General features: G+C 51.6%; 1 long non-coding RNA gene across 1 annotated transcript in view; it reads right to left on the bottom strand.

Annotated features, from left to right (window-relative positions):
- Window positions 1-2,161: 2,161 nt before the first annotated feature.
- LOC309674499 overlaps window positions 2,162-24,167 on the bottom strand; it is a 40,730-nt gene continuing 18,724 nt past the window's right edge. Inside the window, exon 3 of the long non-coding RNA XR_014269400.1 lies at window positions 2,162-2,236. This is a non-coding gene — a long non-coding RNA (uncharacterized lncRNA). The remainder of the gene's footprint in view (window positions 2,237-24,167) is intronic.

Here is a 24,167-nt window from a genome sequence, read left to right as displayed (position 1 = left end):
AGAAATTATCCCCTGCTGTCTTGCTAAACTCCGGGCCGCCTCTCTAAAACCAGGACAAGGAGAACGCGCCCCGAGACCCCTATTTGCTCCCCGTAGTCTGCAAAGAAGCAGCTGTGTCCCCAGCCAGGAGAAACGGGGCGAGGTAACAGTAAATCCTCCGGCGTGTTTGTACCGACACCCGCACCCCGTGCGGCCAAAGCTACGGCTTCTCTACTCCCTACGCTGATCTCTAAACACTCTTCATTTGATTTCTGGTCTGTAGAAGTCACCCTCTGCTATAGAAGACGGACAAAGCCCCCTGCCCAACCAGCTCCTACGTACCTGAACTTCAATAAGATCTCCCGAGGTTCTGCCACTGCTGGGAGTGCACAGCTTCCTACTGACAGAACTGCCTGAGCATAATCCTCGTCCGTTTTATATGGGTAACGGGATTGATATTGGTTCTTTCGTATCATAAATGTTACTTAGTATTATTCTATTACATCTGTTTATATTTCAGCCTTTGGGTTTCCTTGTTTTTTCCCCGATTCCCCTTCCTGGCTGGGGAGGGGTCACCGGGTGACAGAATAATTGTCTAAATGACAATAAATCATTGTGGGTTCTTCAAACTGTAGCACAGCCCAGGACACAGCCCGTTGCCTTCCCACAGCCTTCACCAGAGCCCTGACCAGGATAACTCACGTCCATCGCCGCTCACAACGCGTTGCCGCCTGGGAGCCCCTTCGCTCCGCTCTGCCCAGCCGCTCTCCGGGCTGGAGAGGTAGATCAACGGCCGCAAACCCCCCGGCAGACGGGCAGCTCGCAGCCATGGGGGTATTTTAATTGAAGCCAGGGAGCCGCAAGAGCCGTGGGGGGTGCGAGCGCCTGCAGCCCCCCGACTCAGCCCACTGCAGTCTGCTGGACCCCGGCACCACTCACAGAGACAAACGGGGCCTCTCGGTCCCACCCTGGGCACACAGAGCAGCACCTCACCCAACACGGCACCAAATGGGCTGCCTCTGCTTTGCCGGGTTTTCTTAATGCTTATTACAGTTTATGTACTAATAATTAATTTATGAGTTCAGACACCAAAATGTGTTAGAGAGCAGAGGGGAGTCAGCAATTATGAGCTCCCCTTGTCTTTTAGTTAGCCTTAAGCTCCTACATTTGTCAACATGTATAAGGCTTAATTCCAGCTCTTGTAAATTGTTTCAGTACGCTCTTTTGTGCCCGGTTCCCAGCCGCAGCTCACACCACCATCCATCGACAGCAGGAAGGAGTAAACAGCTGTAAGGAAGACTCAGCCCCTGTTCCTCTGGCCACACGCGCAGCGACAGGGTGCATGAAAGCCGCGCTCCCAGGGACGGTTTCACGCGAGCGGGCGCTGGCAGGCAGGGCAGAGCAGCATGCGGGGACGCGAGACTGACAGTCTCCCAGAAGTAGTCTAAATTTGGGTTTTTCAACCAGCAGGACACCAGCGATGCTTGGATCCAGCATGGATTCTCGAAGTTGAGAGAGAGATGTGGGTTTTTCTGTTTATCACAAGAACTGATGTATTTCTGCGCGATAAAGCAGCTCCTGGGAAGCGCTATTGTTTGCCTTACCATTTATCAGGAGAGAACACTTTAATGTTTTGGTAGAAAGCACAAGTGAGTATCTCTTCAGTGATGAAGGAAAATAAGCTTAGTGCTAAGGCAAATAGAAAATATTGATCTATCTTCAGGTACTGCAGCTGAAAATCTTTTGTAAAATGTATCTTCTCCTACCCCTACTGATCAGCGGCCTTTGTCTTTTACCAACTAATTCTCTGCAGTGGAAAGTTTAACCTTGAACACTGAGAAGGGAAAAAAAAAAGGGGGGGGAGGGGGAAGAGAAAAAAACCCCAAACATACACGTGCATCGACAAAATTGGCACTATGAAGTATTCAGGTCCTGCAAAGACACAGCCGAGGTGAGACTCCTCTGTCCCCGCCGGCGGTGGCACCCCCAGCCCCGCAGCACAGGAGGGCTCCGGGCAGCGCAGGCTTTTGCCTGCTTTTGCTTTTTGCCCACTTTTGCTGCCACTTGAGGCAGTGCCTAAGTAATACAAACATTCAACAGTATTTCTTCCCTTTCCTCATCACTTGCATTCACTGTTACGGGTCAGAAAAAACAATACCTTGAGCGCTTCCCATTCCTGGGACACTGGTTCTTCACTACTTTCATTTACTTCAGGAAATCACGTTTTGAGATTCACTTCTTGGTAAGACTTCTGAAGCTGTAGGGGAATAAGGAGAAAAAATTACCTATTAGGCAAAACCAGCAGCTTCATAAATCTGAATCTCTGGGCTCCAGTGACCCCATCAGAGCTCTGTCCCCGTCCTTTATGGCCGTTCAGACGCCCGTATTAGCCCCTCAGTTCTTACACAGAACTCCCCGAGGCCTGACGTGGAGCTAGAGAGCAGAACGCTCCCCGGTCGGTGCTTACACCCCCCCTCTGGTGCCCCGTTTGCGGGCTGACGGCACAGCCCTGGCCTGAGCGCTGCCCCAGGAGGGGCTGTTTGCTGCCCCTCTGCCCCGGCGCTGCCCCCAGCCCTCCTCCCCTCCTCCCGCCCGGGCACCGCCGCGAGCCCCCGCCGGCAGCCTGTGTACCGACTGCCAAACAGACCCTTAAATTCTGCTCTCTCCCGTCGCACGTTTTCCTCCCCATCACCTGGGAGAGACTCCCTGCCTTCGCAAGGCAGCTGCCCCCGATTCACCGCCGGGGAGGGGCAAGCGGGACGTGAGCCCACCTCCAGGCTCATGTGGTTAGTTATGGAAATCAGCAGAAAATGTAACTAATAGATACAACAGCTGAAAAAGAGGAATTGCTAATATCGTAGAATAATAGAATCACAGAATGGTTTGGGTCAGAAGGGACCTTGAAGACCACCCAGTTCCCACCCCCCGCCCCGGGCAGGGCCACCTCCCCCCAGCCCAGGTCGCTCCCAGCCCCGTCCAACCCGGCCTTGAACACCCCCAGGGATGGGGCAGCCACAGCTCCTCGGGGCACCCTGCGCCAGGGGCTCACCGCCCCCACGGGGGAAAACTTCTTCCTAATATCTAGTAATTGTAGCTTCTTACATCCTTCCCATGAGTGAGGGATGGACAGATGATCAGCTCTCATCCCCACGAGTGGGCATCACTAACCAGGCGGGAAGCAGAGCGTTGGCATCAGGCGGCTCGGGGATCTGACAGGTAAAACCCCCGAAGGGCCGGGGAAGGAGTCTGGGAAGCACTGCCTGTCTCGCTGAGACAGTGCCATAAGCCTCCAACTCATCTAGAATCAAGCCAAGGCTAAAATCGAAGGAAAATTAAAGAATTGGGACAGGCGGGCTGCGGCAGCTCTCCAGCGGGCACCGACGTCGTGTGCTGCGCAGGACAGACGCGGCAGATCTGCAGAGCCACGTGCGAGGCGCGCAGGGCAGTCACCAAAACAAACCCAAAGGGGCACAAACACAGCCCGGGCAAATCCAACCCTTACTTAAGCAAATTGTCAAGCAGTGCCCCGAAGCAGGCAATCAACTCCAATTTAAACCAACGCTTGAAAAGCTTCCTGTTTATTACAGAGCTCATGATTTGGGATGGGATTTTTCAGGCCAGCTTGTTTGTCTCTCCTCTCTGCTTTTATTAAGAGCAGGCCTGTGCCATAACAGTGTTCTTCATACTCTCATACCACTGACAGCACATCCATCATTCTTCATAATTGCATCTAACAAATATTGATTTTGTCTCCAAAAGAGTAAACAGAAATATTAAAGTGCTTTTGCCTTCTGCAAAAGCACTAGTGGAAAGCATATTTAAACAGACCGAGGAGGAAGAAGCCCACATCTTGTGACGGAGCATATGGCTGCAAAAAGGCAGCACCAATTTGCACCGGCTTAATAATGTAGCAAAACAGCGTATCGCGCTGAATTGGGCAAGCGAGCTCTGTGCCAAGAAAACGCCGTCGATACAAGTGGAAGCTTCAGTCCATTCAGTCTCAAACATAAGTGCCTCCAAACATTTTCACAGCCCTCCCTGAATGGGAGGAAATAACTGAATTTTAGCCTCAGAAAACTATTAGGGCTGGTTAAATGGGTCGCTGGGCCGCAATTGCTGTAAAGCGCAGCCCAGGCTGCCGCCGCACCGCCCGGGTGCCGAGTGCCCGGCGCTGCTGCCGGCCGCTCTCGCCCCAGCAAAGACGCGGCACGGCGGGCGCTCGGCATCGCAGCGGCCAGCCACAGCCACAGCCACCGCCCGGCTGGGACAACGCGGCTGCCCCAGTCCGTCTTCCCTTCAGAGGCACTGTGGCGGATGGAGTTCAATCCAGTTGGCGACTGGTCACCAGTGGTGTTCCCCAGGGCTCAGTACTGGGGCCGGTTCTGTTTAGTATCTTTACCAACGACCTGGACGAGGGGACCGGTCTCTGCAAACCCTCGGTCAGTTTGCAGAGGACACCAAGTTGGGTGTGAGCGTGGATCTGCCAGAGGGTAGGATGGCCCTACAGAGGGATCTGGACAGGCTGGATGGATGGGCCGAGGCCAATGGTGTGAGGGTCAACACAGCCAAGTGCCGGGTCCTGCCCTTGGGTCACACCAACCCCATGGACGCTACAGCCTTGGGGCAGAGTGGCTGGAGAGCTGCCTGGCAGAGAAGGCCCTGGGGGTGCTGGTCGACAGTAGCTGTGTATGAGCCAGCAGTGTGCCCAGGTGGCCAAGAAGGCCAATGGCATCCTGGTCTGTATCAGGAGCAGTGTGGCCAGCAGGACTGGGGCAGTGACCGTCCCCCTGTGCTCGGCACTGGTGAGGCCCCACCTCGAGTGCTGCGTTCAGTTTTGGGCCCCTCACGACAAGACAGACATTGAGGTGTTGGAGTGTGTCCAGAGAAGGGCAGCGGAGCTGTGAGGGGTCTGGAGCACACGTGTGATGAGGAGCGCTGAGGGCCCTGGGGGTGTTCAGCCTGGAGAAGAGGAGGCTGAGGGGAGACCTTCTCGCTCCCTACAGCGCCCTGACAGGAGGGGGTAGCGAGGGGTGGATTTACCTCTTCTTGCTAGTAACAAGCGATAGGACAAGAGGAAATGACCTCAAGTTGTGCCAGGGGAGGTTGAGGATGGACATTAGGAAAAATTTCTTCACCTAAAGGGTTGTCGAGCACTGGCACAGGCTGCCCAGGGATGGGGTGGAGTCGCCGTCCCTGGAGGTATCTAAAAGACGGGCAGATGTGGTGCTGAGGGACATGGGTTGGTGGTAGACTGCACAGTGTCAGGTTTATGGTTGGACTCAATGATCTTAAAAGTCTTTTCCAACCCAGACATTTCTCTGATTCTATGACATGACATAGAATCATAGAATCATAGAATCAGTGAGGTTGGAAGGGACCTTTAAGATCATCAAGTCCAACCATTAACCTACCCTGATAAATACACCACCACTCCTAAACCATGTCCCTAAGCACCTCATCTACCCTTTTCTTAAACACCTCCAGGGATGGTGAATCCACCACCTCTCTGGGCAGCTTATTCCAATGTTTAATAACCCTTTCAGTGAAAAAATGCTTCCTAATATCCAATCTAAACCTGCCCTGACATAACTTGAACCCATTTCCTCTTGTCCTATCACTTGTCGCCAGGGAGAAGAGGTCAGCTCCCATCTCTCTAAAACCTCCTTTCAGGTAGTTGTAGAGGGTGATAAGGTCTCCCCTCAGCCTCCTCTTCTCCAGGCTAAACAACCCCAGATCCCTCAGTCGTTCCTCATAAGGTTTGTCCTCCAGACCCTTCACCAGCTTTGTAGCCCTTCTCTGGACATGCTCCAACACCTCAATGTCCTTCTTGTAGTGAGGGGCCCAAAACTGAACACAGTACTCGAGGTGAGGCCTCACCAGTGCCGAGTACAGGGGGATGATTACTTCCCTAGTCCGGCTCACCACACTATTCCTGATGCAGGCCAGGATGGTGTTGGCCTTCTTGGCTGCCTGGGCATACTGCTGGCTCATGCTCAGCCGGTTGTCCACCAACACCCCCAGGTCCTTTTCTGCCAGGCAGCTTTCGAGCCACTCCGCCCCCAGTCTGTAGCGCTGCATGGGGTTGTTGTGACCCAAGTGCAGGACCCGACACTTGGCCTTGTTGAACCTCATACCATTGGCCTCAGCCCATCTGTCCAGCCTGTCCAGATCCCTCTGCAGAGCCAATCTACCCTCAAGCAGATCAACACGCCCCCCCAGTTTAGTGTCGTCTGCGAACTTACTGAGGGAGCACTCGATCCCCTCATCCAGATCGTTGATAAAGATATCAAAGAGAACGGGCCCCAGCACCGATCCCTGGGGGACACCACTCATCACTGGACACCAACTGGATTTAACTCCATTTACCACCACTCTCTGGACACGGCCATCCAGCCAGTTTTTTACCCAACGAAGAGTATACCTGTCCAGGCCATGAGCAGCCAGTTTCTCCGGGAGAATGCTATGGGAAACGGTGTCAAAAGCCTTGCAAAAATCCAGGTAGACAACATCCACAGCTTTTCCCTTGTCCAGCAAGTGGGTCACCTTGTCATAGAAGGAGATCAGGTTTGACAGGCATGACCTGCCTTTCACAAAGCCATGCTGACTGGGCCTGATCACCCTGTTCTCTTGCATGTGCCGTGTGATGGCACTGAGGATGATCTGCTCCATGACCTTCCCAGGCACCGATGTCAGACTGACTGGCCTGTAGTTCCCCGGATCCTCCTTCCGGCCCTTCTTATGGATGGGCGTCACATTTGCCAACCTCCAGTCAGCTGGGACCTCCCCAGTTATCCAGGACTGTTCATAAATGATGCACAGTGGGCCGGTGAGCACTTCCGCCAGCTCTCTCAGCACCCTTGGATGGATCCCATCCGGCCCCATAGATTTGTGCACCTCCAGGTGCTGAAGCAGGTCCCTCACCATTTCCCTTTGGACTACAGGGGCTTCACTCTGCTCCCCATCCCTGTATTCTAGCTCAGGGGTCGGAGAATTCAAGGAACAACTGGTCCTACTGCTGAAGACTGAGGCAAAGACGGCATTAAGTACCTCAGCCTTTTCCTCATCCTTGGTTACTATGTTACCAGCCCCATCTACTAGAGGACAGATATTATCCTTGGTCCTCTTTTTATCACATCATTGCGCTCCTTCAGTGTCATCCCCTCTCCCGCTCTGGAGGTTCACTCCGTTTGGCGGGTGCCCCCGGCAGCGCCAGCCCTGCTGCCCCGGCACAGGCGGCCAGGCTGCGGGGCAGCACCTGTCAGAGCTGCTGCTGCCATGGGCTGCCCGGCACTTGCTCAGCTCTCGTGGGCTCTAAGCTCACGTGAGAATTTCAGGTTTGTTTGCCTCGGCATCTCCTTCTGTGTAACTGAGCCCGACCTGCCAAAGAAGAGCCTTTGCCTTCAAGCAGAAGAAATTCCTGCGCAACCCCTCCTTCGGCAGCTCCCTGAGGTCCTTAACGCTTCCACCCTCTGCGTGCTCGCGGGAGCCCCGCGTCCAGTCCTTAGCGTTAATCTTTCCCTTGGAAAGCCACTGGGGAGGGACAAATCAGCCCAAGCGCACATACCTGTGTGTGCGAGAGCCCGAGCAGCCGGAGGGGAGAGCAGAACCACTCCAACGGAGCGCAACGAGAGTCTCCCGTGCGTGGGACGCCGCCGTCCCAGGGAAGCGCTGCAGGAACGGGCACACCAGCCCTTGGCACATCACGTACACCCGGCTGGAGCGCCACGGCAGGCAGAGTCCCCCAGCGCGCTACGGGAGATGCCTTTCACGTGCGCAGGGGTGCCCAAAATTTCACCTAAGGACCTGGGTCTCAGTCCACAAAAGTAGGATTTTCAATATAAAGAGCTGCTGGCCCAGCAGAGGAGAGCAGCTCGGGAGCACTGGTCGGTGCGTGCCCGCAGTACATGGCCATCACGCTTCTTAATAGTTTTCCCATTGTTTTAACGATACCACTTAGTGGAACTGCACTTCCCAGCACTTCGGGGCAGTTTCAGGCGGCATCGCCCATCGCCATCGGGCAGGTAAGCATCGTGCTGTTAAATTACCGGGACACCACCACCCCCGCGCTGCAGCCTGCATCAAAATTCGGGGAAGACAAGAACTGATATTCTTGACCTCCTTAAGGGTAAATGTAAATTTTAAAAACGATAATTCCCAGAAATACTGAGGCCACCTCGATATATCTTCACTAGGAACAAATATAAGAAGCACATTTCCACCTCTTCCTTTCTCGTTTCAGTCGCTGAATATAAAGCAGCAGCCCGCGCTTGTCACAGCTGTACAACAATCTCTCGACTCCTGAGAGACAATATGTTACGGCTGTATGCCTGTCCCTCTCTCCCCTCTGCTTTCCCAAAGGGCTGAAAGTGCTACAACAGAGCAGAAGAAGTTTTAATGAGCCAATGTTTTATTTTCTTGAGGATTTTTCAACAGTTTTTCTGGAGTAAGCTTAAATTCTCTAGGAGCTACAACTTTCAACAACAAACCTTTGGGCAACACGCTCAGATATTTATTTCAGCCGGAGATACTCCATTTGGAGAAAATTGTAAGGGGAAAAAAAATATCTCTAAAATCAAGCAAGCAGTGTAATGGCATGCGATAAACAACAATTTCAAAAAAAAAGACATTTTTCTAGAAAAACTTGATTGACTCTCCTGACAGCATTACAGGGTTGGGAGATAAAAGGAAAAATTACACATTTGAGTTGCGGTAAAGTACTGGATATTGTGTCTCACTGCATCTTGATTGCTAACATGCCTTGAATTGTCGTGTATGGAAAATACCACCACGCTGGAGACGAGGAGAAAGCGAAAAAGCAAGGCAGCAAGGGAAGGAGCAGTTCAGCGCCCGGGGCTCCCCGCACGCCTGCGAGCCCAGCAGCAGCGCCCGGCGCCCGCCACCCCGCACCGCCGCCCCCCGCATTCACCGAGAGCTCACCCTCCGAGCGGGAAATCAAACCCGATCGCACAGACATTCAGTAAAGAGAAAGTGATAGCACATCAGGATAACGCTAAAGATTAATACCCCCAGTTAAAAATAACTAAATTTAAATGCCAGGATGAAATTCTCAACATGAAACAAACGGACATTAATAAAAGATTACACAAGAAATTCAACAGAAGTCACTCGGGAGACAAAAAGTTCCTTCTTCACAAACAGCCCATTTAAAAAGCTGATCATTATCTGATCCTGCAGCCTCCCGAGTTAGTGAAGGTCACTGGGAGGAAGCCAAAAAGGCATAGAGGAATATCACATTTCTGAGCACATCCCTTTCCCAGAAAGGGCAGGAGCTGCACTCAGACGGGCACACGCGGAGCAGAACAAGACGGCTGTCTGCAAACCCCCATTAGCCGGGAACCGCCGCGCTGGGGGGCGCGGGCAGGACAGAAAGGGCTCCGCGCCGCGCTCCCCACGGCCGGCCGTACCTTCAGGGCTGGAGAGGCACCAAACGCTTTATTCTCTGTCTTCTGCCTCGTCCTCCAAAACCCCTGGATGAAGGGGTGAATAACAGATGGGGCATTAACCACCCAAGTAAAAGAACTATACATATTTCTCCATTAAGAAAAGCTGCTTTTTTAACCCAAGCTGGTATCTCCTTTTCAGCTGGGGGTGCTGAGCCTGACAGCCAGTTTGACCGACATCGTCCCCATCACCTCCGCTGCTTTGATCACCCTGATTCACTTAAGAAGTGTCTGTTTGGAAATACAGAATACAAATTTATTTTAAAAACTTTCCTGGATTAATCTATTGTAACAACAGCCTTAAGGTTAATCAGGCACACAACGGCCATAAACATGGAACAACGCTCGGACGGTGTGCAGACGCTAATTTGTCGTGGGAAGACGACTGTGCGTCAGCAGCGCTGAGCAGACCGGCAGCGCCCAAACCCACTGCAGACAAGGACGGGGACGGGGCCCGCCAGGCCCCGGGGAAGAGGGGATCTCACAGCAAGAAGCTGCTCTGGGGGCGCCGAGCCGAGTTTGCTGGTCCACAAGGGCCACCTTCATCTCCCCCCGGCGTGCTCAGACCCGAGAGCCGGATGGCACCGAGCCCCTCGGTGACACCCACCGCTGTGACCGACGCTCCCCGGCGCTCGGGGTGCTGCTCCCCGGCACCCCCTGACCCGGGCGCAAAGTTCCCTTCTCATCAGTGAGTGAAGCCCCCCTGGCACCGCCCCAGCTCCGCTCCGCTCCCTGCCCCTCGCCCTCCGCCTCCGCTCGCCCTCCCGCCTGCCCTCCCGCTGCAAAGCGCTGCGAAACCGTGTGCTTCTCCGCACCCCCTGGGACCCCAGCGCGAGAGACCGGTCATGCTTTAGGCCACAAGGCAAGTTAAACGCAACAGTAAATAGAAATAATTATCACAGAATGGTCTGGGTTGAAGGGACCTTCAGAGGCCATCTGGTCCAACCCCCTGCCATGGGCAGGGACGTCTCCAGCTGGATCGGGTGCTCAGAGCCCCGTCCAGCCTGACCTACCCTGCTCAGCATGGGTGGACTCCGGGGGCACACACGGCGTCCTCGCCCGTGCTGACACTGCCCTTTGGGAGATGGCATGCGCCGTCCTGGCTGCAGTGGGGAACTACCCGATGAGATTATTTCATACCCAATGAACAACAGCAACAGCTTTGGAAGAAGCAGAAGGTTAAGACCAGTGGAGACCACCAGGTTTTCCACCTTGACCTATTCCATAACACAGCTTAAATTTCACCCGGACACCCTGTGTTAATCCCATGAACTTTGGGTCAGTCATAGAATCATAGACTCATAGAATTGCCTAGGTCGGAAGGGACCTTGAAGATCATCAAGTCCAACCATCAGCCCAACACTGCCAAACCCACCACTAACCCACGTCCCTCAGCACATCTGCCCATCTTTTAAATCCCCCCCAGGGATGGCGACTCCACCACTGCCCTGGGCAGCCTGTGCCAGGTCCAGGAGCCCAAGTGCATGCCCCGAAGACAGGGAGGGAGGAGAGTGCAGTGGGGCTGATCCCCCCACAGTGGGGACAGGAGCGGTGGGTGACACAGCCCTGGGCCACTGGGCAGCGGGACCCCCGGCAGCCTCAGCCCCCTCCCCAGAGCGGAGCTGCCACTCCGCCCCCTCTCCCACCGCAGCCCTGGTACCAGCCAAACCAGCCCAGCGGCTTTCAGAGACATAACGAAGCGGTTCACCGCTTTCAGATCAGTATAACAATTAGCACGCGTTTGAAATCAGAGGTACCAATCTGGCCTCAGAAATCACAAATAAATTATTACACCTGTTCCCACCCGCAGGTTCAGTTTCACCTCACACGGCTGTGCGGGACCACCAGGGAGGACAACGTGGGTCTGTGCCAACCCCGGGGCCGTGCGGGGTGGCCAGCTCCATAGTCCCAGCCAGCCGGCCACCCCCAGAGCAGCGGGACAGGGACAGGGACAGGGACAGGACCGAGCGAGGAGCCCGGGGGACCAGCAGCGCGGCCGGGACGGCAGCCAGCCTGCCCGCCCTGCGGGGACAGCGTCAGAGCCACCTCCGCGCTGCTCCCAAGGAGCACAACTGAATCGTACCCACCTTTGCCTGGCTCAGTTGTAGCAAATTTTTCATATCAACGTTCACAGGGTTCGTTTTACTATTGAGAAAATACATTCCTGAGAGAGGAGGAGGACTGGACTCCCATCTTGTTTAGCTGATGATGCAAAGTTCACATTCATTTAAACTTTTTGGCCATCACCGCCTTTTCCGTAACATAACACAATTCACACACAGTCGCTTCCTTACCCTGAACGCTCTCGCAGGGAGAACTGGATACCTTAGAAGAATCCGCAATGAGAGCAGAAGAAATCCAGATTTTGACTAAAACTACGGGTCAAATCCAGAAGTGGTTCCCTGAGTTTCTATCTATATTATTTGAGGGATTCATCACTTTTTGGAGTATTCCCCTGAGGTATCTAATGATATATTTTTAAAAGACACTTGTACATAATGTCCATAAGCTCAAGCTATTGTCCAGGTTAAAATTCACATTGGTCAAACACTCTGAGGAACGTCAATGGCAACGACTTTCTAATGTGTATATCCGCAGATGCATTAAGCAGTTAACACAACCATATTTATCACCGACCACAGTAATTAACTGTATGTCTGACGTTTACTATAGCAAAGACAATAACTGGAATAGATGTAAAAGCAGAACTTTAAATATGCGGTCTATGATGGGAAGCGCCATCAATCCCATTTCCCCTACTGAGGTGCCGCCCACCTGTAATTTGGCATTTCTTTTAGCTGCTGCGCAGGAAACTCTCCTCTTCGCAGGCAGCGTTGGACAGCCGTGCCAGAGCACCGCTCTGCTCACAGGTCTGCCCGTGCTGCTCCGGCGGGCAAAGGGCTCGCCAACTGAAGGGGGGTTCCCCAGCTGCAACACCTTTCCTTTGAATCCCACCTGTGCACTGCATTCGCTGTGTTTTAAACACAAATAAAGAAAAGAGCATCAGAGAGAAAGTAAACAAGGAAGCAAGGAGAAAAAAAAAAAGAACAACAACAACCCGTTCTGAGAGAGGGCGTTTCGCCGAAGCCTGGCACTGCACCGCACACCCACAGCACCGCGACCCCCTCAGTTCTGTTTCAGGGCATCAGCATCCGACAAGTTGTTTAAGACTATATGCAACAGACAACAAAACCCACAGCTGGAGGTCCCCATCTTTTTTTTTTTTTTTAGATTGCTGGGAAAGTCTCATTGCTCTATTTTATTTCCATCTCAGAGGCAGCCTCATTAACAATTAGTAACGACACAGCAAAAGCGTAGGCTCCGCGGCAGGCTGCCGCGTGGCAGGCACCCCACAGACCCCGCCTTGCCTGCAGAAGCCGCTCTCCCCGCACGCTCTGCTGCTCTTATTCTTCAAGTACAGATCTCTTCCAGAAAACTCGTGTATTAGAATCAATGTTTCTTCCCAATCAGCTTCTACACCTTTAAGAAAATGCTATCACGATTGGCCTCTCTGGGGTTTGCTAACTCACGGCCAGTGCTGCTCGATGCTTTATGACCTTAAGTGGTAAGACGAGCTTAAGGGGTAAAGCCAGTGGTGAAACCGGACACGTACATGAACCAAAAGGTGGATTCCCGCGTGTTTCTGTGCTAGAAAAAGTCAGGAGTGAATTTATGCATTTTTCTGTCTAGAACGCAGGGTACAAAGTCTTCCCAGGTTCAGCATCTGATACATCTGCTTTATCACACCCAACCTCTCGCTCCCTCCTCTGATCTGTCTTTTGCACTTCCTCTCCTGTTCCGTTCCTAATTCTTTCTTAATTCCTCCTATAAATAAAGACTGAAGAATCAGTAGGAAATGGCCGCAGTGGCAGAAAGTCAGGTTCCCATCTGCTCTTACGGAGGCAGACGAAAACATTTTCCAGTTCTAATATGTTAAACTGGAAGGAAAAAAAGCCGTTTTAAAAATCTATATTAAAGCTTTTATCCAATTAATATTTAATTACAGATGCATGGGAGGCACTAGTCACCCCTTGATTGTTTCATTCTAAAAAGCTAAAGCCAGTTTGAGTTTTAAATTCTTACTTTTTAATAAGAAATCTTTGTAAGTTACTAATTAAAAAAATAATTTAAGGAAATGTTTTTTCCTCGATTGGATTGTTCTCCTTATTGCTTTTTTCAGTGTGATGAACAAATATTTAAACCACGCTCGCTTCCTGGCAGGCGCTCTAACTGGAGCAGAGCTTTTTAAATGGCAATCTACCCTAGATCATCAAGCAGTTAACAAATTGAAAACAGCCTTTGTTCTTTTATTAAAAATCTGACAAATACATTTTTGGTAACGCAGGTGGCGGGGGAAGGCGGGACGCTGGTTTCCATCCGCGCTGGAGCACTGCCCTCTGTTGCCTGTCCGTGCGGGTACTGACCCCGGCGCTGGGGGTGCCCGGGGGTGCCCCGCACCGCGGCTGGGCGAGCGGGCAGCCAGGCGCCGCACAGCCCCTGTTCTCCCCAAATGCCATAAACGGCAGTTCCAGGGTAATTCCCGAAACGCGGAGGCCTGACCTCGCGTTATCGTGGTGCTGCAGCTCCCGCCCCCGCCATCCCCCGGGTCTCTCGGTGCGGTTCCCCCTCCTGGGCCACAGGCCCAGCCGGAGAAGTCAGGCGTGGGTGGGAAAGGCAGCGGAGCAGAGCATTTAGGCAACCCCCGGCCCGCCTGGCTCCCCCTTCCCCATCGCTTGGGGAGGGTCCCGACTCTCCGTCCCCCCCGGCAGCCAGGGACACCTGTACCCGGGTCACAGCCGAAAGCGGGGACACCCAAACTGCACCGCCTAGCAAGGGTTGGGTTTGCGCAACTGGTGGAAAGTTGGGCCAAAATGGGAAAGTACCTGATAAGAGTCACTTATCTTGGACCCTACAAAGACCGACCCTGGTGAGACCCTTTTTTCTTTCCCGGACAGCAGTGGGTTGTGACCGGCACCTCCCCGGCGCTGGGACACCGCTTGGGTGGTTCAAAGACCATCTGCCAACACAGCCGACGAAAGGCCAGGGCGAAGCCAAACTGCTCAAGACTCAATTATCACCCGTTGATGAACACCAATGCACAGTAATTACTTTAAATTCAAGAAGAGGGCAATCTGAACTATAGGGCAGCCTCTCCCACCCCCTCGGCCTCGCTGGGCTTGAACACCCACGTCAGCCTTCAGGACTGGGGGGGTCTATGCATTTCACTGCATCCGAATATTTGTCTCTGTGTGTGCGTGCGACTCCTTGAATGGCGTGTGTCCGTATGTCCCGTGTTTATACATATGCACATATATCTTCAGGGTCCCTTCCTTTCATCTTTCCCTCTTTGATCTTTAAGGTCCCTTCCAACCCTAACCATTCTATGATTCTATAATATGTATTTTGATTTAGGATGCCCTATAGTAAGTTAGTGTGAACCTTGTCATTCTCAAACCTGTAATTAAGTCACTGTTTTAATTATAACATATTCTACCGAATCACCTTGTTAATCCTTAAATTGGTTCATGATTAAATGCTGCTAAAATTCAACCTTTTGATCCACCTCAAACCATTAATAAATCTTGAATCGTTGATCAATCATAACCGTGTCAAATACTCAACGGGCGCCAGAGGTTTCAGGGCTGCAGGAGGCACGGGGAAGCGCCTCCACGGACGGCTTTTCCCGAGGGAGGTTTGCTGGGTGAGGGGCCGGGACGCCGACCCACCAGAGGGGCTGCCCAGCCGCCCCGCGGGGGAAATCGCCCCCCAGCCCCTCGCGTGCGCCCGGGGACCGGGGAGCCCCACACGACGGGCACCTCTGCAAATCCGCCCTCCGCTCCTCCCAGCTGACCCTACACCGACTGCGGTGTTCCCTCCGCACGAAGCGAACTCCCTCTCGAGCACCCGCCCCGCCAGCCCCGCTCACCCGACGCCGCGGCGCGCGCAGGCGCGTGACGTTACCGCGCGGTGCACCGAGGTCCTTGAAGAGGTGGAGGAGTCACTGAGAGAGGGAGACGGCAAAGCAGGAGAGGGAGTACGGGTGTGCAGCTGCCGAGCTACCTCTGGGATTAGATCTATCGCTTACATTTGCAACGCCAACGGAATTTCCCAGGAACAGCTCTCTCCGCGCCGTGCCACGAGGCTCCCCAGCACCTCGGAGCCCGCTAGACAAACACGCTGGGACGAGATGCTCACAGCAAATTGATTCATACGGTCAATATTGAGTGTTGAAGGGTCAATCACCAGCGCACGGTGTGTCTCTATTAAGAATAAGCCCAATGCTAAACTCATCATTCAGTTTCTCCAGGAGCAACAAGTCCTCTGTATCTCTGCAGATCAGACACTTCCCATTCAATAGTTAATTATGGGACCGAGTACCCAATTTAGTCCAGCCAGTTTGAGAGAAAAACGCTAAACCGATGCAGTTTAAGTAAGATTAACGTGGGGCTGCCTAGCAGCTCCCGATGCAGACAAAGAGAAGCAAGATGTTCTCCAGCGAGGGGCTCCAAGAGAAGAAATCGGTGGCCGCTCTCTGCTCCGCCACCGACCCTGTCCCCAGGCAGCTCGTCTAAACCTCCCCCGCTGCCCTGGGAAAGCGGGGTGGTGCACACCGGCTCAGCTCCGCAGTGGCAAGGGGAATGAGGAGACGCTCCTACAACACACAGAGACACAACGCTGAAGGAGAGCCCGAGCTTGCTGCCATCCCTTGTTACGATTATTCCTCCCGGTTCAGGGGACGCCGCTGGTCCCCGCGCTGGCGCAGAGCACCAGACCCGGCCGCCACGCTCTGCCACCGCTGGCCAAGCCACGGAGAGCCACAAGCACCCACTGTGCTGTGAGCGGTAAAATAAACGTTCCCGGTCTTGATGACAGCCCAAGACCTCCGATCGCTCAGCACCGCGGGAGCCAGCCGCAGGGAAACAGAACCTCCTCCCACACAGCAGCCGCGCACGGCCAGGCGTGCCGCCCTGCTGCCCGCAGACACCTATCGATCCTACAATTCAATTAGAAATTGTAAAGGCGAAGCATGAGTTTATGAAAAAAATTGTATTTACGGTAGGTTAACCAGATCAGCCTGGGCAATCCTGGAGCGCGCGTGCTTCAGCCCGCCTCCAGCCCCCTGGAAAGCCGTGGGACCCAGACCGCACAGGGAAACCGGGAACGTTCCTCACACGGATAATTATCAGCCGCTCTCCGGGCTAAGCTAAAGCTCCTCGGTGTGCCATAAAATAAGTTTTGCGGTCTAAGTCCCCTCAAGACCTCCTTTATTCCTCAACACTCCACTGAAATTCTTCCACAGACATCACTTTACAATTGTTTGCGCATTGGAAAATGCTTTTCTCGTTTAAAAACAGCAATGCCGCCGTTGGCTTTGCTCTGTTACCCCTCAGAGAAATCGCTCGAGGACTTGGGGAAACTGTTTTCGGTCTTTTCTTGGTAAGACAACAGAGGAATGTATTTTAAAAATACGATTTCTCAATGGGCCCCTCTGAATGTGGGGGCTTTGTTCCACCAGCGGCCCAAGGCGATGCTCCCTGGGCGGGGGGCGACGCAGAGCGCTGCCTCGCACACCAGGCGGCCACGCGGCGCGAGAGGGCCCCGGCCAGCGCGGCTCTCCTCCGAAGGCACTACAACAGGTTCTCAGCAGTTTTCCTTCCAGGCGCAGGAATTCTCAAAGCCGTTTTTCTCTTCACAAAATGCTTTGGGACGGTACTGTCCAACTCATTGAACACTCAGCACAATCCCACAAGACTTTCGCTCACCTTTTCCATTAGCATCCACTTTTTTGCCCCCCCCCTAAGATTACATATTTTCTTGGTCTTGATTAATTTTCCAGTTCTTTAACTTCATAATTCTGTTTAGGGTTGTTATTTTGGGGCATTTTGTGTTAATTTGATTATCGTCTAATCTCAGTTTCCCTCGTCGGAGCACACAGCTTGTACGCTGTCTCCAGTAATTCCAGTACCGGGCGGCCACGCGGGCTCAATTATAAGTTTGTCGGCAAACTTCTAATAAATCGATGCATAAAGAAATCAGTAAAGTTTGCAATTTACTGAATCCTCCTCTTTTCAGGTGTAATTAATCTTGGACTGGATCTTCCCCACAGTAAAAGCGAATCTCTCAGTTGATGCTGTTGTTATTTCCAAGGAACTGCCTGGCACCGCTCGCTTTGCTACCGGCGCCGCTCGCCGGCGGACACACCATCACCCGACCGACTCGAACAGCAGCAAGCCTGTGTATTCCAGACAGAGCTCAAAAGCTGTTGCTGTTTTCGCTTCACTCGGTTTCTAATGTTTTGAGCTTTCCAAAAATATCACTGGAATTTGGCTGCTCAAGCAGAAAACAATGCCGTTTCGCTGACCCAAGGGTGACTCTGCAGCTCACCAGTGTCCCGCACATCACCCTCCGCAGCCCAGACCCGAACACGCTCCGACTTTAGCTGTGACACTTCAAACCCAAGATTAAATGCAGTGATGAATCCTTAAACCAATATCATTGGGAGCATAATCTGATCCTCTGCAGCATGCAGATAATAAAGTATCTGTGCTTTCGTAAACCCCTGTTGTGGGACGCTGTGTTAGCGAGACTCAAAATGAGACAAAATAAGTCACACAGGACACAAAACGCTGCAGGATTCATCAGTCACTGTATTATAATCAGGTTTTAGGCAAGAAAGATGCATCAGCAGAACAGATATGAAAAGCAATGGATTAACTCTTTTTCTAACTATAGTCACCCAATTCTTTGTCGCTGAAAATCATTCGACCCCGAGAACAGCGAAGGTGTGGGACAGGGAGATAACCCGGGGGCCAAGGCGCGAGCCGCCTTCCTGATGGGATGTGTGACCGCCCGCACCGCGCTGGCAAGGTGTGAACTACCACTGCGGGGAGGCGGCGACGGCGATGGGCGCAGCGTCAGCAGCACAGCGACTCCAGTGCCCGGCCGAAGCCTCCGCGCACGCCACGGAGCGCTGGGCACCGTGGGAGCCCCGGCTGGCTCCCACTGCAGCCAGGGCCCACCGCGTCCCTCCCGCGGGCACTGCGGGCTCTCTCCAGATCCCTTCTTCACACAGAGAGACGCAGAGAAACCCCTTCCCCAGGCTGGGAGCCGCCCCTGGCCCCGGACCGCGCAGGGCTTGGCTCCTCGCCTCCCGCGCGAGCATCTCCGCGCACACCACGTGCATCTCCCTTGCAGTCTGCTGCAAACCTCCACGCAAAGGCACCTTCCTCACAGCCCCCCGCCTTGTGTGAAGGAGACCACACTGACCTGGGAAGACAGACGCGGCCTCACATAGGAGGAGCAAAAGTTTAATGCTGCAGGGCAGAAAAAAAGGGGTTCATTGATGCGCACCCTGCTCCGCTCGCTCGAGAAACATTAAGTATTGAAGGACGCCTGCTGCCGTATTTATTCATAAAGCATTACCTATTTTAATTGAATTCATACTCAGATATATTTAACAAAAGCATGATTTGTGAAGGATTGTATATGTCTCAGTGGCTTAGTACTTTTATAGACCAGTGCCTATTTGTTCCGAATCGCTCACAGGCAGTCTCCTCCCCCAGGAACTCTCACACGGAAAAGCCGCCGAGGAGGGAAGTTGGTGCAAAACTCTGCAAATCCTTCTCCTTGCGAGGGCAGCCCACAGACTGCGCCCCGTGCCACCGCACAGGCTGCCAGCGTGCAGGGGGCACCGCGTTCCTGTGCTGACCCTGAACAGCTGAACCCGCTGAAACGCCACCGCACCGTGCCGGGGCGAGAGCAGCACGTCACCAGAGTCACCGGGATCTCTCCAGCCCAAAAGGAAAACCCTCACTTCTCTCCATCAGCTCATTTTCAAGTCCAGTTCGTGAACATGCCCATCTTGGCTATAAGCTGCCGTGCTTTCCCTTTCACGCGCTTGAGAGCTCACCAAAACGCCAACCATATACTCCTCCCAAAGCTTCAAACTGTTGCACCTTTTCCAGACATGAAATGAGAGAGAAAAGAAATCGTGGCAGGAAGACACAGTCTTTGCGACAGAGCCATCTCAATAATGGTGTATTAGCCATGAAACCAGTTATTTTAAAGTATCTTTAAATAATGCTTTAACTCATCAATATATTTAATTTAAGAAGAGATTGCCCTATAGGAGAAAATTGTGATGGGAGTTCCTAAGACCACCCAGCCAACCCACACCAGACGTGAAGGTGCAGCAGACACCCGACCGACAGCAACAAGAAATCTAACAGTAACCGGGGAGACTGCTTTTTCCCCAAACCCTAAATAAGTTCCCCCATCTAATGCACTGTAGGATTAGAGGAAATACAGTGTGCCACATTTACAGACTCCCTGAAATTATTTCTGGCAAATATTAAAATAAAGGTTTCTCACAAAATTAATCTTTTTTTTTTTCTCAGTGAAAGCTACATTCCCATAAATACAACTGGGGACAGGGAGGCATACACATTTTCCAGGTTTAATTAAAAACTTACTTAACTTTATTTTTCATGGAATTTAAGGAACATTTAAAGCAGAAAGAGAGGATTTCCTGAACAGACCTCTTCTCAACCCAGCGATAATTGCCATCCTGACACCAGAGTGAAAACGAGCCGTCTCCACGAGGAGAACAGCTGGCGAAGCATATTGGGGGAAGGCTTCGTGCTGCTGCCTGCACAGACGGGAGCAGGTCAAGAGGGGAAAAAATGCAAGGTGAGCTCCTCTCCCCTCCCCCGGGCAGATGAGGCGGAAGACGTGTGTGGGCGTAACTGGTGACCAGGGTAAGGAATGAAAAGTGCTTCTGCAGTAGGTGACTGGCCACAAGCACCCTTTTGGGTTCCTTACGTAGTACCCTGAGGAGGAGGAGGAGGAGGAGGAGGAGGAGGAGGAGGAGGAGGAGGAGGAGGAGGAAGAGGAAGAGAAGGGGTACAGAGGCACCAACCCCAGCAGCAGGACACCAACACCAGAAGTCTAACCACCTGATGCAACTGCCAGCTCCACCAAAGGGTCGGACCTGGACCTTGGTTGGGACTTCACTCCCCTCTACAGCATGAGGCAGAAGCACTTCTTCCTTGTTACGAACCAGAAGATGAAAACATAGATGATCTGAGGTAGAGATGTCAGAGACGGTCAACGTTATCGATGTAATGACTCTCAATACTTTTATTACTGCTTTAATTTCATGCCTACGTTGGGAAGGCTTACGCTTTGAAATGCAGCTTCTCAAGACAGCATTTCAGCATAGTGTGGTAACTTGCAGCTTAATTTCTCCATAAGAGAAAACGTCTTCACAACTGGCTGAATATCATCACTCAAAAATATTGCAAATTGTAGTTCAAAGACAACTTCCAACACGAACTGGGGCAATCCAGGCACCATCACCTGGAAGCTGCTGCCTGGAGCTGCCAGCTATAGCTGATCTATGCATGTGGAATGTACGGTTATTCTGTGGTGATGAGCCGCCCTCATTCAGTACAAACAATGTAAAAAAGGAAACATGAGAAGTGTCGAGAAGAAAAAAAGGAATATGAATGGTAGATGTCCTAAGGAATTTATTTTTTTTTAAACCACCCGTGCCGTCTGTCTTCTCTGTCATGCCTTTTAGTCCTGTAGTTATTAATCCATCACTCGTTTTTCTGAATTAGGAGACAGCAATTATGCATTCATTCTTACAAAGTATAAAAATGAATCCTTAACCTTTAACTTGTGATGGAGCATCTCCATACAAAACGCTTTTCCTTTATTAGTATTCTACCCATTGTCTCGGAGTGTGTGAATACTTGAAAATGGGTTCAGAGACATTTCCCTGTGTTTTACACATTTTTCACTTTAAAGAAAGATGAAAAACCATGACCCAGGGAAGCTGGTCCATTATGATAAATCTCCATAATATCGTAGTCATTATAAAAAAAAATCCTACTTGTTCCTATTTTCATTCATGTGGAGAAACTGTTTCTAAGAGACCCCAAAAGTTTAAATAGTTTTTATTAGAAAATGCATTAGTAAAAGTCTGGGATAATAAGGACCAATAGTGCCACCAAGTGGCTCCGTATTGCAGACGGCACAATCAACAGTTCCTTATCGTTTTGATGGAAACAGAGACACCAAGCATAGTAGTTCAATGAAGGCCATTACAGCTACTTTTTCCCCAGTTTCTCGAAGGCCATGTATCTGTTACTGATATTTTTAAGCACCACAAGGTTGACATATAAAAAGTAAAAAGTGTTTGAAAGGTCTTTCCCATTTCAAACATTCTCTCTTTCCCCAAACAGAAAGGCACCGGCTGTCCGGTACTCACAAACTGTAGAATACATGTGTTTTAGCACTGCTTTCCCACTGCTGGGTGGGAAAGATCCTGAGCTTTCACAAGTTTGGAAGAGAACAGTCAGAATTTAAAGACACCATCAAGCTCAAATACATGATGTGGAAGTAGCTCAAAATAATTCAAGAGTACAGTGAAACCTAAACCACTCCTTGTTTCCCCCGGGATCTTGTAACAACAAATGCACTGAAACTAATTAAATGTATGTAAACAACTGAAACAAACGGCCTCATTAGTGTCAAGCCATACCTTATTTGGGAAGGGCATAAAGTCTCACTAGGAGGATGATGTTCTTACTAGCATTCAGCTGGAGGTGCAAAGAGAGCAGAAAGGAAATTTTAACTGCGGGTGCTTCGGCTCTTGCCTTGCAAAGAGCAGAAAGAAGGTACTCTACTGCCAGCAGCGCGGACAATTCTTCCCAGAAAACAGAGGTCACCAAGAAAAACCAAATTCCCATCTGAGGTTTGGCTGTTTATGAAAAGGCACCACCTACAGGAAAATACGAGAGAAACCCCAAACATTTTCTCAGGCTGACACAGGAAATGAAATCCGTGGTCTTCCCACTTCAGGCAGCCCATCACAGGCTACCTTTGTACCCCACCGTTTCATAGGCACCAGCCGCCTTCTGCACCCTCCTCCAGCCACCGAACACCCGGAGATCTGGAGACGCAGTTCCCTCCCCACCCGCGCAGCGGGAGCTGCCTCGGTGGGCTCTGCTCTGCGCAGGGGGCTCCGTTTGTGCGAGGTCCAGTGGGACGGGTGACGAGCACTCACCAGGGCACCGGGGCTGCTACCCAGGGTTGGTTTGTGGACCGGCATGAGCTCTAAGGGACATTTAATTCTGTGCCCCTCTCCAGCCTTCTCATTTAATACTCTTGACCTTTGCTCTGACTATTTTGGGATTTGTTTTGTTGCTCCTCAGTTATCTGCTTTTGTGAAAACCAGAGACAGGTTCTTGCTCCGGATTTCAAGTGCTGTTTTAGAGCTGATGCAGCTCCTTTGTCCCTGCTTAATCCCGTGACGAGACAGGATCAAATATTAGTGCCCAGAAATAAAAGCTTATCGTAACCCAAGAGGACTTCATGCCAGAATAGAGACCGCTCTGTGTGAATGCCCGTGTACCTCCCCAGGCTTCAGGGGAAGGGACGGAAAACAGGAGCAATTTCCCCACGCACAGTCCCCAGACCCCGGGCACGACTGCCGCTGCTCCCAGGCAGGGGTTCGTCAGGGAAAACCCCGTTATATCCCATTATACCCCATTATACCCCATGCTCCCTGCCTCCCAACCACAGGAATAACTTCAGAAGTAAACTTTAGTCCTTGAAAACCTTCAGCTTCCCAGGGAAAATGCAACTGTCTTTACCTACAAGCAGAGGTTCCTACGAACACTGAGTGATTTAAGTACATAAAATGCTACTGCTTTAGCAATTAAAATTACATGTTTCTATATCATCCACAAACTACCTCAAAGATGAAGGAGTACGCCTACTTGCTCCTAATTTTTTATAAATTATAATTCTGGGGAAATCAAAGCTGGCATCATCCAGATCTTGGCCAAAACCCAGGCTGGCTCAGATGGTCCCCTCGCTGCAGGACTCCCACCCGGGTGCCGGGTGGCCCCAGCGGCCGCGGGTCCCTCGGAGCCCAGCCTGGCCTCACACCCCGTCCCACCACCCACGGAGAGACGCGTGACAAGCCAGGAACTAGTCTGAATGCAAAGCATTTATCCCGTTGGTTTGAATTAAGTCAAACCCACTAATGGCCAATACCTCAGAGGAGGGGCGCAAAACCATCGGTCGAGCACCCCAAACCTCGAGCCTCGGGGATGAGCAGCAAAGGATCAGCAACAGCAGCTGCAATGTCCCTGTTGCAGCGGTAACCCCGGGACAGCAGAGAGCACTGCTGCACACAGAAAACACCACTAACATCTTCGGAGCGTCTTGTACTCACAAGCAGAAAGTAGGTAAGCGGAATAGCAAACATGTCAAACCATTTTCTTCTTGTACAAAACGAGCTAATAACATGCAATACGTTAGCACCAACAGTATCAATTATGCCACATTAAAAAAAAAATAGTTGCAACACATGAAAAGCTGCCACTTTAGGAAAACGATGTATATTTGAATATTTGATAGCCTAAGGGCTAAACTTCTCACAGGAACTTTATTTAGTGTTTAGAATTACCCTAACGTTTTGTTCCAGAGAAGACAGGAGGAGCTGCTTGGGTGCAGGAAGCTTTGCTTTGCCCAATGCCCTAACACTGCTAAGGGAACCCAAGAGATCACAGGCAAATGGTCACAGTCAGTAACATCTATATTGAAGTATAGAAATTCAAAGGAAAAAAAAATAAATACTGCATGAGTTTTCAATTTGCTGGATGGCTAACAGCATATTTGTATGCGTTTTAACTGCAGACTACTAACTAGTTC

This window comes from Vanellus vanellus, assembly GCF_965231255.1.
Source record: "Vanellus vanellus genome assembly, chromosome: 7".
NCBI lineage: Eukaryota > Metazoa > Chordata > Aves > Charadriiformes > Charadriidae > Vanellus > Vanellus vanellus.
The sequence above is the reverse complement of the archived record's forward strand: the minus strand, read 5'-3'. Positions and strand labels throughout refer to the sequence as shown.